Raw genomic sequence first — 14,797 nt, 5'->3', positions numbered from 1 at the left:
GACCCCCGCTCCATTTCCCCGGTGCATTGCATAATGTCAATACGCAATTAGGCATTTAGTGGCAATCGCTGGCAAGCTCATTAGGGCTGGGCAATTAGTGGGGTGTGGAGGGGAGGAGGTGGCGCTAGGGCTGGGGGATGAGTTGGTGAGTTGGGTGTTTGTTGTTGTCCATAGAGTCCTTCCAAAAAGCCCCCACCTAACACCAGACAGCCACTTATGGAAACAGTGTTTGGGCTGAACCCCCCCCCTGCCCTGATTGACACTCCAATCACTGACCAGAGAGAGAGAGAGAGAGAGAAACTTGGCGAGAGACTGGTGAAGAGGCTAGGCAGGGCTGAGTGCAGTGTTAAAGCAGGATAAGTGGTGTTCAGTAGTGTCAGCCCCAAGGCTGCCCGCTCGGAGATCTGCGTTGGTATTCAGGCCGCTGGCCGCCACTGGCGGTGTGGGGGGCCTGCACCTTGTGAAGGGCCTACACTTTGTGGAGATGGAGCTGGCAGGTAGATGGAAATGGTGAACTTTTGTTTTTGTCGATTGGTCAAGGCTCAGGTAGGTACGGAGTCCGGGAGGTGACATGGTGGTTATTTTTTTATAAAGCAAGTGTGAGTTTTATAACTTGCACGCATGCTTTTAGTCAAACGCACATGCTCTTTACTAAAGCGTGTGTTAGCGCAACACGCCCGCTGCCCTATTTCATTGATCAGAAGAAGAAAAAATCCTCTGTTTTTCTTAATTAACAAGTTGATAATCTCGGAATTCTGAGCTACGTCTTTTTGGCAAAAATGTATCTGCTCTGATTTCTGAATTAACAAGATAACTCAAATTTCCAGAGGAGGCTCTCATTCACTTAAGAGCTTACATTTCAAATAAGCAAACATGTCCTGCCTGTTAAGTTTAATCAAATGTTATTTTGGTTAATGTTTGAGACATTGGGAGATACTCGTGTCCTTAGGCAATATCGATGGCATTGTTATTAGTTTGTCGGCTTTGCACACCTCAGGACTTTGGGGTTGTTCAGACGGAAAGCCTGTTCTGATCTGATGAGTTTGCAGCGTTTCTCAAGGATCAACTCCCCGGTGTGCATGGAGGGTGAGGCTCCGTCTGAGCAGCGATGTATTTAATGTACGTGTCCAAGTGAGGGTTAGGCTTCCCGGACCCCTATAGCATAACGCTATGGTGTGTGGCGGATTAGCTCATTATAACGTTCTTATGAAACGGCTCTTCTTAATGCTGCAGAATGCTCCATTCACTTGAATGGACCTTCCCTATGTCCGACAGTCTTTTTTTTTCCATAATTGACCGTATCTAAGCATAAATGAACGCTGTCAAGGAAATAGATTTGTTCTGCATCTGATTCACGTCTTTCGTGTCACTCCGCAGCAGGTCATCCGATAATTTATCAACCCCAGCGTATTCGGTTGCTAAGCAACGTCAAAGTCTTTGGCAAACTATTTCTCTGCAGTTCAATTCTACCAATGGTAACAAATAAACTGTAAAAAGACACACCTGTGTGAAGCTGTTTTTTTGTTTTGGCAAGTAGCCGTGAAATAAGCGGGATAATGTATAGAACGCCGGTCATTATCGAAAATAAGCCTCTTCAGGGGGAAACAAGACCACTCCGCTTTGCGTCGGCGTCCGGTTAGGGGGTTATCTTCCCGATAATGACCGGCCTTCTATACATTATCCCTTACATAACCGTTAAACAAAAACGGTTCTAAAATAGTATCATAAAGTCGGTGTGGGTTGTAACCGTGGAGATAGCATACCCCCTCTTTCCTAAAAGTCCTCCAAAATGCTTCCCTTGGGATTTTGATGTAACTCGTTACTTCAGAATTCTGAAAGCTTCATCCATTCTCGCAGATGAGTTTCTCTTTGGTAGGAATCTCGATAACGAAACAGGAAATGAGGTGTAACTTCACCCTTTAAATCTCCGGTCTCCCTGCCCGGGCTTTGAACCGTCTCCCTCCCTTAAGTTCTTCCATAACAAAGTTGGGCTAGATCAGAGATTAGCCAACCCATATTCTGTCAGTGCATAAACTTTAGTTCAGTTCAGATCACAAGTGTAAATGGGGAGAGGTTTTATCTACTTACTTATTCCACCCCCCCCCCCTCTCTCTCTCTCCCTACCTCCCTACCCTCCCTCCCATGGGTTTGGAAATTAACTTTTCTTTTCAGGCTTCAGATAGACTTCCAGCTGAGATGGAAGATCCTCCCAGACTGTGCATTGCGTCCTCTCTCGTCCCCATCTCGCCCCACTCCCTTTATTCTCTCATGTGACGTGCCTCAATTATGAATTGGCTTTCACACTCCTCCATGCCCCCCAACCACTTCCACTCAAACTTCCATTTCCCCTTACTCTTCCTCTCTTCTTAATTTCCCAGACCACTCCAACCCTTCTTCTCCCTCCCTCCCTCCCTACTTTCAAAACCTATTGTCCTTGCTTCCCTTGTCCTCTATGACTGTTTTTTATCCTTCTCTCTTTTACACTTACTCTTCCCATCGTGTGTGTTTGTGTGTGTCTCTCTATCTCTCTCTCTCGCTCTCGCTCTCTCACTTTCCTCTCTCTCGCTCTCTCTCTCTCTCTCTCTCTCTCTCTCTCTCTCTCTCTCTCTCTCTCTCTCTCTCTCTCTCTCTCTCTCTCTCTCTCTCTCTCTCTCTCTCTCTCTCTCTCCGCAGCTGCCCCCTTATTCTGTTTCCTGACATCCACAAGTGTACGAAAGCCCCCTCTTCGTAAAGACCCCTGTTGCAGCTAGTTTCTGGCAGTCTCCTCTGTGTGTGTACACACCCGTGCGTGTGTGTGTGTGTGTGTGTGTGAGACGGCCAGCTCTCTGGCTCGCGGCACTGTGTCTGTTGGTTCCTGATAGAAGCCTCAGCATTTGCTTGTTATCTCGCAGACACTTCATAAGTGATTCCCATTTGGGCTGCCTCTCCTTGAACACGGTTAGGAGGGGAGGCCTCTGAAATCAGATTAACAGGGACTGCCTAACCGTTGTGGCCCTTGCCAGGGGGCCCCCCACCAATTTGCTGCTTGTTCTGTTGGTGGAGAGGCTACCCTCTCTATATCCTATCTATCTAACTAATCTATCTATCCTATACATGTCTCTCCCTCTCTTGCTCTTTCTTATATACCTCATGGCTTGACTTACAAGCTTCTTTATAGATAGTGTTGTAGATGTATACTAAAACTTTTTGCATAGGGATACATGAACATAGGTCAGGATCAGCTCGCAGAGTGTGAATGTTTTAACTGAAACCATGAATATTGTTGGTGTCAACTTTGGGTTCTACACATCCCCTTCCATGCACAGAGCACGCAGTCCCCTGCCAAGCAAATGTTAATGGAGCAGAATAAATCAGCATGGTCGCAGGGGAAGTTTCAAACAACCTCTGATCTCTCGTCCACCAATCAAAGCCACCGTATAATTGGTGGTGAATCCGGCTCTCTCTCATCGGTCCTCTCGTTTTATCTCCCGATTTCACTCTATTGATGCATCGCTCCCATTGGAGTCACCGTCGTCATGTTCCTACCACAGCAATCTGGGGATTGCAGCCCTGAGACACTGTGACACAGACTATTTTAAGAATGATTTAAAAAAATACACTTAAACACTGGCCACCGGACTCACTCATACACGTATTTGTGCGCACACACACACACACACACACACACACACACACACACACACACACACACACACACACACACACACACACACACACACACACACACACACGCATGCAAGTACACACCCATACAGAACATTCTTATGTGGTATGTTTAACTTCATACCTTTTCTTTATCTTCATCTTCAGTCCCTCATTCTCATTCTCCCTCCGTCTCTGCCTCGTTCTCTTTCTGCCTCTCCTTCCATCTGTCTGTCAGTCTGCCTCTCTCTCTCTCTCCTCTCTCTCCCTCTCTCTCTGATCAAGGCGTGAAGCACAAAGGCGGTGATTGGGTGATAGAATGGGATTTTCTGTGTTATATATTTCATTCGCTGTCAAACCAGCGGTGGCGTATATGAAGACGACGCGTCGAGAGAGCATCAACATCACATCAAACAGCAGCACAGAGGATCGTGACAAGCCCACTACTGTTGAATCCATGCGGGGATGACAACAGGACATATATATATATATATATATATATATATATATATATATAAAGCATGTATTTGCCAAAGCCTGAGCTATAAATCCAAGACATAGAAGCAGAGGTCACTTTAGTAATTGCCTTTCCTTCTTTTTCGCTGCAAAGTACATAGAGAATGGTTAGGTTGGAGTTGTTCGTGTATGTTATGGGATGGGATGGCAATGTTCATTCAAAGGTGTTTAGGCTATACGTGTACAAGGGGTTGATACACATATCCGCACAAACACACACACAAAGACATCACAACACTGATGTGTGTGTGTGTGTGTGTGTGTGTGTGAATGTGTGTGTACACCCCAAAGTTGTGTGTGCGCGCGGCCCAGGAGGCAAACACAACATGACGACGTGCCCGCACGCTCCGTCAAACGGGTCGTCTGCGGTGACTCCGATAAGGGGCTGTGCTGCACCTGTCGGCGTACCTCCGTCTCTCCACAGAGCCTCTTCCTCCTCCTGGCTGCCTGGCTGTATTCCTCCTCCTCCTCCTCCTCCTCCTCCTCCTCCTCTCCTGTTATTTATCCCCGGGGATGAGAGTGCACATGGAGGGGTGGGACCGTCTGTCTGTCAAAAGACGACCCACCTGCCACGAGCCGCCGTCACACCATGCCACCACAGAGCGGCTCTGCTCCTCTCCACTCCTCCCCCACCCTCACTTCTCCTCCTCCTCCTCCTCCTCCTCCTCCTCCTCCTCCTCCTCCTCCTCCTCCTCCTCCTCCTCCTATGGCTTCCTTTCCTTTACCTAAAAATACCGCCGCCTCTCCTTTGTGACGCATGGCTGTGACACTAAATCACTTCCACGTGGGCTGAGGAAAGTGTGTTTTAGCGGCGACTGCAGAGGTGCCACTATATCGCCAACAACACACACCACCGCCGCTACCTCCACCACTGCAATAAGCCCCTTGTGCACAAACACCCACACCACCATGTCCATCCCACCGCCGCTACCTCCACCACTGCAATAACCCCCGTGTGCACCAACACCGTCCAACCACAATTACCTCCACCACCACCACAACCATCATCACTGTCCCACCATGACTTCCACCACCGTGCACACTGGCACTTCCACCACGTGCAACACCAACACCTACCATCGTCCACTATCACCACCAACATCCACGACCACTTCCTCCACCGCCACCACAACCATCATCACTGTCCCCCCACTGCATCTACCACCACCAATACCATATCCTACTCCACCATGTGCACCTCCATCATGTCCCACCAACACCTACTATCCACCACAACTCTTACCTCCACCAGTGTACTTAAGTTTAAAGCCGTGGCCAGAGGCATGAAGGACTTGCTGCCTCAGCCTTCCTTTAATGAAGTCTATTTACAGCCTTTACAGTTGAAGTAAAGTGCATGTACTGTATGTGTTGTTGATCACATGGTCTTCGGTGTTATCGCTGTGCTCTAATTGAGAGGGAAAATGCAAAACACTTGAGTGCATGAAAAGAGCTGTTTGCGTGCAAGTCTGTGTGTGTGTGTGACTTCAAAGCAGGCTATTGTCTATATATTTTGTCAAGTGTGTTCTAATTAACTGGGTCAAGGGCTACATCCACTCCACCATGGCTGCTTTAAAGAAGAGGTCTTTAACGCATAAAAAAATAAAAGTTTGGCTGTTCAGCTTCTGGATATTACTGTGATACATCCACACAGTAAATACGTATTTTCAACGATAAAGACAACTTATGAATTGAAAAATCTATATGGAGATTGGGGATAAGAATAAAAACTAGAATTACTCCCATATCTTTTTATTATCTAGATAAATGAATAAATATTTGGATGCCTCTGTTAGGCGGTTGAGTTCACAATTGCCCTGAAATGTAGGCTCTTCTGAATAAAACCCCAGGTGTTGCTTTTCTTAAAGAGGCCTCATTCTAATTAGGCACGTCAAGGAGGAGAGAGAGAGAGGGGGAGAGAGAGAGAGAGAGAGAGAGAGAGAGAGAGAGAGAGAGAGAGAGAGAGAGAGAGAGAGAGAGAGAGAGAGAGAGAGAGAGAGAGAGAGAGAGAGAGAGAGAGAGAGAGAGAGAGAGAGAGAGAGAGAGAGAGAGAGAGAGAGAGAGCGAGAGCGCGCGCGCTTGGAGGGCCACCAACCCTGTTTCTTCTCTCCCTTCCTTTGGCCCAGTCTGCAGTCAGTCTCTCAACAGTACCTCAACACAGTCTGCCAATTGACCTTCTTTGTCCCAGTCTGCCCGCTTCCATGGAAAAAAAAACTCTGGCCCTCAGACTTCACTACAGACACAACCTCGTCAATCGTCCCCGATATTCTTCTTGTTTTCTCCCTCCTTTATGACTTTTTTTCAAATTGATAATAACACAGAGACATAATTAGCGATATAACATAATTAATGTGGGATGAAAAAGGACCTACTTAGAGTAGAGATTTTCCCACCAAATTTGAGAGAGTCTGTTCTTAATGGCCATATCCTCTCGCTATTCAGCACACATATGCCATTGTGGCCGTTGTCATTGCCTATAACCCTTCAGTGGGCAGTGGGCAGCGGTGGTGAGCGGTGCACGCTCCCTGGAAGAACGCTACTGTTACGGTAATGGTGCTGTCATCTCCCTGTCAAATGACCCCATTTTGTCATTCCCCCAGCTCCATTTGTCTTGTTGCTGATGGATAATGTCCCTGGGAAAGCTAAACAAAAAGATCCCTTTGGTGGTTTATTTTTGTGTCCCCATCCATCCACCCATCATCATTTTGGCATACGTCCAAAATAGACACGTTGCTCAAGGAGGCCTGACAGGTAGGCTGGTTGTGGCCATTGGGAATCCAACCCGATCCCTATCTCACTCTGGGAGTCATACACCCGGGCTAGAGTCTCACTTCCGCTTCCCGTCCCGTCCGCTCCCCTCTCTGAGAGCATGTGCATCTCTACCCATGTGGACACCACTTATCCGTAGCCAGCGAGCTGAACCCCATACTACAGGCCCGGTTAATGAGGGTCGGGGAGGGTTGGCTCCTTGTTAGCGAACGAGGGCCCTGCACTTTGCTTCACGGAGGGGTCCGGCGCGGAGGTATATATACCGTCGGATAATTGCGTCTCGAAATGCGGCGAGGCCTCGGGCTTTGGTCCTGCAGACGCGGTTGCCAGACTAATAGCCTCTGCTCGCAGCGGCCCACTAATGAGCAATGACATCCCCTCAGAAGTGCCGTCAGTGGCACATAGGTAAGGCCGTGGATACTTGGCAAGGAAGTGAGGGGCTCATTGAGACGACTGCTGGAGGGTACGACACCTTCAGAGGAAGTGGTGGTTGAAGCATTTCATTAGCTTTGGATTGCCTATACACAGGGAGAAAAAATAAACGGCCTGTCGTAGTTTGATGGTTTGAGGTTATGTTGCTTTGATACCCGTGCCATTATGGAAATTAGGCTGCTTCTTTGTTGATGATAAAGGCATTGTAAAAGGCGTTTATTAGGGAAATATATTTAATTGAACTATATAGTCAGATGGGGAGGACACTTAGAATGAGCTGCAGGTACCCTGCTTGTATGAAAAAAGGAAATGATTTGACTAATGTCTGAGGGGAGGTTGAAGATAGCACGTTTTAAGTCATGACCTTGTGGTGTCTTTAAAAGACACGGAAAGCAATGGTCACCTCGATACTTGAATTGGCCTTTTGGAGAACTGGACGTCTCACTTTCTGATACCTGTGAAGCACACATTACACACTGTGATTGCTACACGGGTCTGTCAAGGGGAAGGACCTGCTAAGAACTCTGAACAGGGCGTGATCTCATCTTATTAGCCAGCGGACCGCAATGAGACCGGTTCTCAACTGTCACCTCAAACAAGAAGGCCTCTCGCCCCCGTTGTGTTTCACTTCCCTGTGGTCCTTAATAGCTGCTGGAAGCAACTGACCCGTTGGCAAATGTGAGCGGAAAGCTACTCTGACTGAGACAGAAAGTGGTCTCAGTCCGCTTCCTGAAGGACATGAGGTGGAATTGATATGCCTGCTTATATATGTCCCTGTTTAATATCGGGTGGGGAAATTATAAAACATAATTGCAGCATGTGGCGTCACCCTTACGGTTGTCAAAAAAATCATGAATCATCATTAATCAGAGGCTTTGATTCATGAAGAACAGTAGATGGGCCGGACACATTACCCAAGAATGTCCACAAAAGGATGGCCGTGGACACCAGGGATCAAACCCAGAACCTTTGATCCGAGAGAGAAGGAGTCTGATCCCATCTGTAGGTGACTGTGTACGAATCGCAACATCATGAGGACAGGTGGTGGTGGGGATTTACCATCCATGCAGAGTGGATTCATGTTACCTTAAGATTACACCATCCAGTGCTGAACAGCACTTTGCCATCCTTCTGGGAGGATTGCATAAAACCATACGATTACGATGCAATCCCCAGTGCCCTGCAAATAGAGTGGTATTGAAACCAAAAAAACTTGAGTTAAACCCCGCCCCAACAGACAGTGACACGTCTGCCTGTTTAAAACACATCCGGAACAGCTTGTGTTTGGGGATCTTTTTAGATTCGGCAATCAGCAGATTGTTCCCATAGGAGCTGCGTGAGCGGCGCCGTCCCCCTGATGAGGCAGAGCGGAGCGTTAATGACTGACAAACAGACAGGGGAGCGACGAGCCCCCGACAGTCGACTGAGACTCAAATGGGCGCATCCTGCACTTATCATATCAAACGAGTCGCTCGCGTGCGCCGCGGAAACGCGTTGGTAAATCGAGACAAACAGCTGTTCACTTATTGAACAAATTAATTAACCCCCTTTTGCCCTCTGGAATTGTTTCCCTGCCTCTATCACCTTCCTTTTCTGGTTTGGGGGCTTTCTCAGCCATTTTGTTTCTTCTGTGATGCTAAAAGTGCTTTTTTATGTTGTTGGATGTACTTAGTGTGTCACAGGCATGCACCATGAGCTTTCCCTGGCTTTTACACAAAATATAACCTATTGTACACACACACACAAAAGCGCACACACACACACACACACACACACACACACACACACACACACACACACACACACACACACACACACACACACACACACACACACACACACACACACACACGTGTGTTAGGAGCCAACACATGCAAATACATCCTTGACTGTGCAAAGCAATTTATGACTGGGCTGTGCGCCACTTCTCAAATAGCTCTCAGCTAGCTTGGAATAGAATGTCACACAAGCTAGCCAACAGCAGCATCCACTTGTCTGTCAACACTGAGCAGGACAAGGCAAATAAAAAAGTAGAAACATTATTCATGGGTAACAATGTATCATAATGAAAGTCAACTGTTTGTATAATGTTGACCATGAAACAACAAACAAACCCCACTGTGCTATCAGCACTGCACTTACTGAACAAGCTAACATCTGGAGGAGCTAACAATGTGCTGATTAACTAAAGCAACAAACATGGTATTACGCTTGTTCAACTATACTTAAATGGGCCATACTTAAATACTGAAACATGTTCTCCTGCAATCCCCCAAAAAGAACTTTGCAGACGTGTCTGACAGAATACCACAGTCAAGTGACCTTCGACTCAAGGTCTTCACTTTAATACTGTGTGTGTGTGTGTGTGTGTGTGTGTGTGTGTGTGTGTGTGTGTGTGTGTGTGTGTGTGTGTGTGCGTGTGTGCGTGCGTGCGTGCGCGTCCGTGCGTGCGTGTGCGTCTGATGTGAGTGTACCAGGGTTTCTTCTAAAAAGGTCTCTGTATACACCATCAGTTACTACCTTGAACCCATCATCCCGCTGTGTCTCCAATTGACTGTGTGGAGTGTGTGTGTGTGTTTGAAACCCTCTCATCCCCCTCTCCCCTAGCCCACTGCTGAGGACCTCCAGAAAACGGTTTCTTCCACAAGAGCCTATCTATGTTCCCTGGGGCCCATGTTCGCCAGTGCAATATTCTGTCAACAAAGATTGAACCTCCAATTGTGGGTCAACTTGACCCGTTTCAAGTTTCAATACTTCAAAAACATTATTTAGAAAAAAATATATTGAAGGAGGTTTTAAAAACAGCCATATAACCAAATAAAATAATATTGTTATCTTTTGATTATTTTGGAGGTTACATTTTTTTTTATAACTCTGTGATGTTCCTGAGCAAATCAGACCCAGCCAGCAAGGAATAATAAATAGCCTGTGATAACATACTTTTGCTCAAGCCCCGCAGGGTGTTATTGCTGCATATCATACTTATAAAAAACAATGTCCGTGGGTCAGATTTGACCGTATATTTGATTACTTGACTATTTGCATTTTATGAAATTCTCAATGATCAGGGCGACGTGGCCTTTGGACCCCACACTATGAACGGACAGCTAGTTAGATATAAGGTGTATCAATACTTTCTTGAATATTTTTTATAGTTACTCTCTCTCTCGTTCTCACACTCTATCCCACACTTTGAATCACGTTCTCACGTTGTCCTCCACCAGCACGCCCGCCTCATACACCAGCAGGTGTGGGGGAGATGGGGACTGCAACGCTCCTTCTTAAGCTCCCGCTGCTGTTGTTGTGGCTGCCACCATCAGTGGTGGGAGGACGGTTCGATTTTCATACCACAAATCTGTTCTCCCCCCCCCCCCCCCCCCCGCCGAGTCACCATCGTGGGGGTGCTGTGGAGAGACCCCAGGGAGTAGGGTAGTGGTGGTGGTGGTGGTGGTGGTGGTGGTGGTGGGTTGAGTCAGGGACGGTTATTGTTGGGAATTGTTGACAAGAATCGGACACTTGGAGCGCAGCCAATCATACCGACATGGCAGAGAGAGAGAGCATCGATTGACAAGAGGCAGATGGGTTGTGATTGGCCAGTTTTGACACACCGGACCGTCCTTGCTCCGCTGTGATTTGCCGTCCCATCCGCCCATCCATCATACGCGTGCCAGCGTATCTGTCATCGCTCCCAGGAGCCGGAGAGCTTATCTGGACTTTTGTGGCACAATATTTTCCAGGGTCCCTTCGACCAGCGTATCATAAAATGGGGGGAAAAACGGGCTAAGAGGACACACACACACACACACACACACACACACACACACACACACACACACACACACACACACACACACACACACACACACACACACAGATGTACCATTTCCCTCCCCAGTCAATTGCAGTGAAGTTAAAAACTCTATTAAAAAAGAGAGAGCAGCAGATGATCACGATAAGAAGATGAGATATTTCTCCCGCGGATCCAACATCATGTACTTCCCTCAGCTGGTTTAGGTAGTGGGGTGGGGGGGATAGCGGCTGGTAGGTGGGGGGTTACGGGATGTCACCTGGGGGAGGTTATCTGATGCTCAGCAGTTTATGGGGCTCCGCTGTTCATCCTGGGCTATCTGCTGCTCAAGTGCGATCTTTTACAACGGGCGGGAAAAACATCTGCGGAAATTACGGGGCGGCGCTGAGGTCACCCTCGCTGAGTGTCCCCAGCATACACTGCTCCACGCTGCCCTCCGCCCCCTCTCCCTCCCCCTCCTTCACCTCCCCGGCGGGGCCGAAGGCCTTCTTACAGCCAGCTGCCTGCAGCTGCAACCAGCCCCCCCAAGCACTTAGTCAGGATTTATTATGGAAGAATCACGCACAGACACGCACGCACGCAGGCATGCGCGCATGCACGCACGCACGCACGTACGCACGCAAACACACATACACAGACAGGCATTCATACTCGCATACAAACACACACATTCCTGATTGAAGAAACATACGCACACCTAGACATTCACATTATCACACACACACACACACACACACACACACACACACACACACACACTCAAACACGCGCGCGCGCACACACACACATTCAGCATTTACTTTTAAACTAACACACACTCACATAAGCATGGATGCATGTTTAAACAGCACACGTATCGAAGCAGTAAACAAATCCATTCTGTGGAGAAAAAAAGAATGCAGCTCTCCCCTGGGATATGGCGTACTTTATATGAAGTCCGAGCCTAGACACAGCTGCACCGCTCACCCCCAGCCCCAACACCACCATCCACACCTACCTCACACACACACACACACACGCACACACACACACCAGCTAAACATACAGCGATGGGTCAGGGCTAGTGTGTGAGAGCGAGGTGCTGTGTGTAATGAAGCCAGCCCTACTCTTTCTTCCTAATCCGTGCTGACAGCTCCTGACTCGGTGAGGATGATTAATGAGAAGCCAGGGCTGCAGCCGGACGCATTTAATGTCATTCGCAATATCACCCCCCGCTTCCACAAATCGCCAACCCCAAACGTCATAAATTCCTCTGGCACATTGTCCATATCCATTAGCGGCAATTTATTAGGGAGGGTGAGAATTTTGTTGTTATTTTTCCAATGTGCCACTCGGCCGCCAACGGGATTCATCGGAAAGTCCGAAACCAGATCAACTTAACCCCCCCCCCCCCCAACCCAGATGGAAATTCAAAAGTTTGATAGCCTGGGACCCGGCGCCCAGAAATCACTCATTTTCCACACTCTCGCTCGCACGGTATTGGCTCCCTAACAAGGTAGCTGCTGGCTCGGCGGTGACAGCTGCCTGGGTACGGCTCCCCAAGGAGGCAGCTGGGAAGCACCTTCATACGCCAACACTGTCAGCGCACACGCCGCCAGTGAGAGTCGCCTACTTTGTGGTGATGAGGCCCTGAGCTTGTTGTTGTTGTTTTTAGATCTTTTCCCTCAAGAACACACAAAAAAGTTGAGACTAATAAAATAACTAATAAAAACACGTTTTTTTTTAACTCCTTGTAGTCTTAACATTTCAAGGTAAATGAGGCGGCTTTGTGACTCTGCAGGAAGAAGAATAAGCCTTTCCTAACAGCAATGAATGCAGATCTGTGAAAATGAGTCACCGTGCACGGCTGCTTGGAAGCTCAGAGTCTTGTTGACGTCGGGGAGTATGCCACCAGTTAGGTAATACATGTATTCCAATCAGGAACGGCCCCCTATGGGAGCAGGTTTGTGAGTTCACCTGCTGCAGTTACCTCTAAAAGGCAATTCATGTTGAAGGTGTAAACGTCAGAAAGTAAAAATCACAAGGTTGCTGCAGCGTTTGACTGATGAAATCCCAACCCGTGCTGACGTTCTCTGAGCCACTTGGGAAATTGTGAGCATTGCTGCAAAGAGAACGGAAGAGTAGCAGGTGCAAGGGGCTGAACAGCATAGCCCCATGTTGGCTCCAGCGACGGATGAAGGTCTCCCATTAGCAACCTCTGGTGGCTTGACTTGTAGTTAAAGTTATGGCTGTATTCTTTTCAGAGGACCTGAATGAAAAAGATTTATAGAGATAAAATCCCCCTGGATGGAATGACTCGTTGATGGACCCATTTTATTCTTGCAAAACTTTCTAGGTCAGATATTTAGTAGCTGCAGTAGAAAAATTACATAACGCAGGTTTAAGAGCTCTTATTTGAGTGCATTTTTTCAGAAATGGTGTTGCCGTCTGTCAACGTTTAGTGAGTCAAGTGCGCCATGCGAATACCCTTATTGAGATGTCTGCACCTGCAGACAACTCAATGCCAATGGAGAGGAAGCCGCCTGGCTCGTTTCCGACCAATCAGGGCCACTCTTCCCGGATCGGCTTGGGGAATCCATCTTGCCTGTACATCACAGGTTTGTGACATGTGCAACACTATTGCAACGCTATTTTTATAGTTGTTATTTCCAGCTCTCTCTTAAGGCTCAGTTATGCTTCCACGTCGACGCAACGCAAGGGGTTTACCGACCCATTACGTCCTTGCAGACCCTCCTTGCGTCCACCGCAAGGGCCTGACGTGCGCCTACCAAAAATGTTAACCTTGCGTCGAAGCGACGCAGCAGCAAGAGCTGTGATTGGACAATTCACTTAAATCCAACGCAGAGCAAAAACAGGTTCACGACTGCGTTGAAGTGTGGGCATGATCATTGCATCGTGTCGAAGTGGAACCATAACTTAGCATTTAGAACTCTTGATTAGGTAAAGGAGCCCTCATTCTCGGTCATTATCGGGAATGAAGGATCCTGGGAACCGGTTTCACTTGGCTTATTTTCTCGATAATGACCGGCGTTGTATACATTATCCCGCTTATTATACGGCTACTTGCCAAAAACAAAAGAATAACAATTTACCATTCGTAGTTTTGATCAGCGGAGAAATCGTTTGTGCCGCTTCGCTTCACTGCCCTCTTCTGTGCTGCTGCCCTCTCTTTGTCTTTTCTTCACCCTCTCTTTGTCTTTTCTTCACTAAAGTTAGTAGGAAACTCATCCATGATGGCTTGGTAGAAGTTTTTCCGATAGGCTTTAGATCAGCTGAAGTCGCTTATCAACCGAATACGCTGGGGTTGATAAGTTACCGGACTACTTTTGGAGTGCTACAAAAGACGTGAATCAGAGGCAAAATAATCCACTTTCCTTGACTGAAGTCAATTATGCTTAGCAACGGTCAATTAAAAAAAATGAATTGACCGCTGAATGTTGGGAAGGCCCATTCAAGTGAATGGAGCATTGAAAAGCATTAAGAAGAGCCGTGTAAAACCTACCTAATACCTTTTAATGAGCAGCTTTGATGAGATTTTTTTGAGATGCATGCTACATTAGTGAGCATGTACATTCAACACGGGAATGGGGCATTTTATCCTTTGTCCTTTTTGTCTGTATACTTAAGTCTGAA

Source organism: Gadus morhua, chromosome 21 (genome assembly GCF_902167405.1).
Source record: "Gadus morhua chromosome 21, gadMor3.0, whole genome shotgun sequence".
In the NCBI taxonomy this organism is placed as follows: Eukaryota; Metazoa; Chordata; class Actinopteri; order Gadiformes; family Gadidae; genus Gadus; species Gadus morhua.
The sequence above is the reverse complement of the archived record's forward strand: the minus strand, read 5'-3'. Positions refer to the sequence as shown.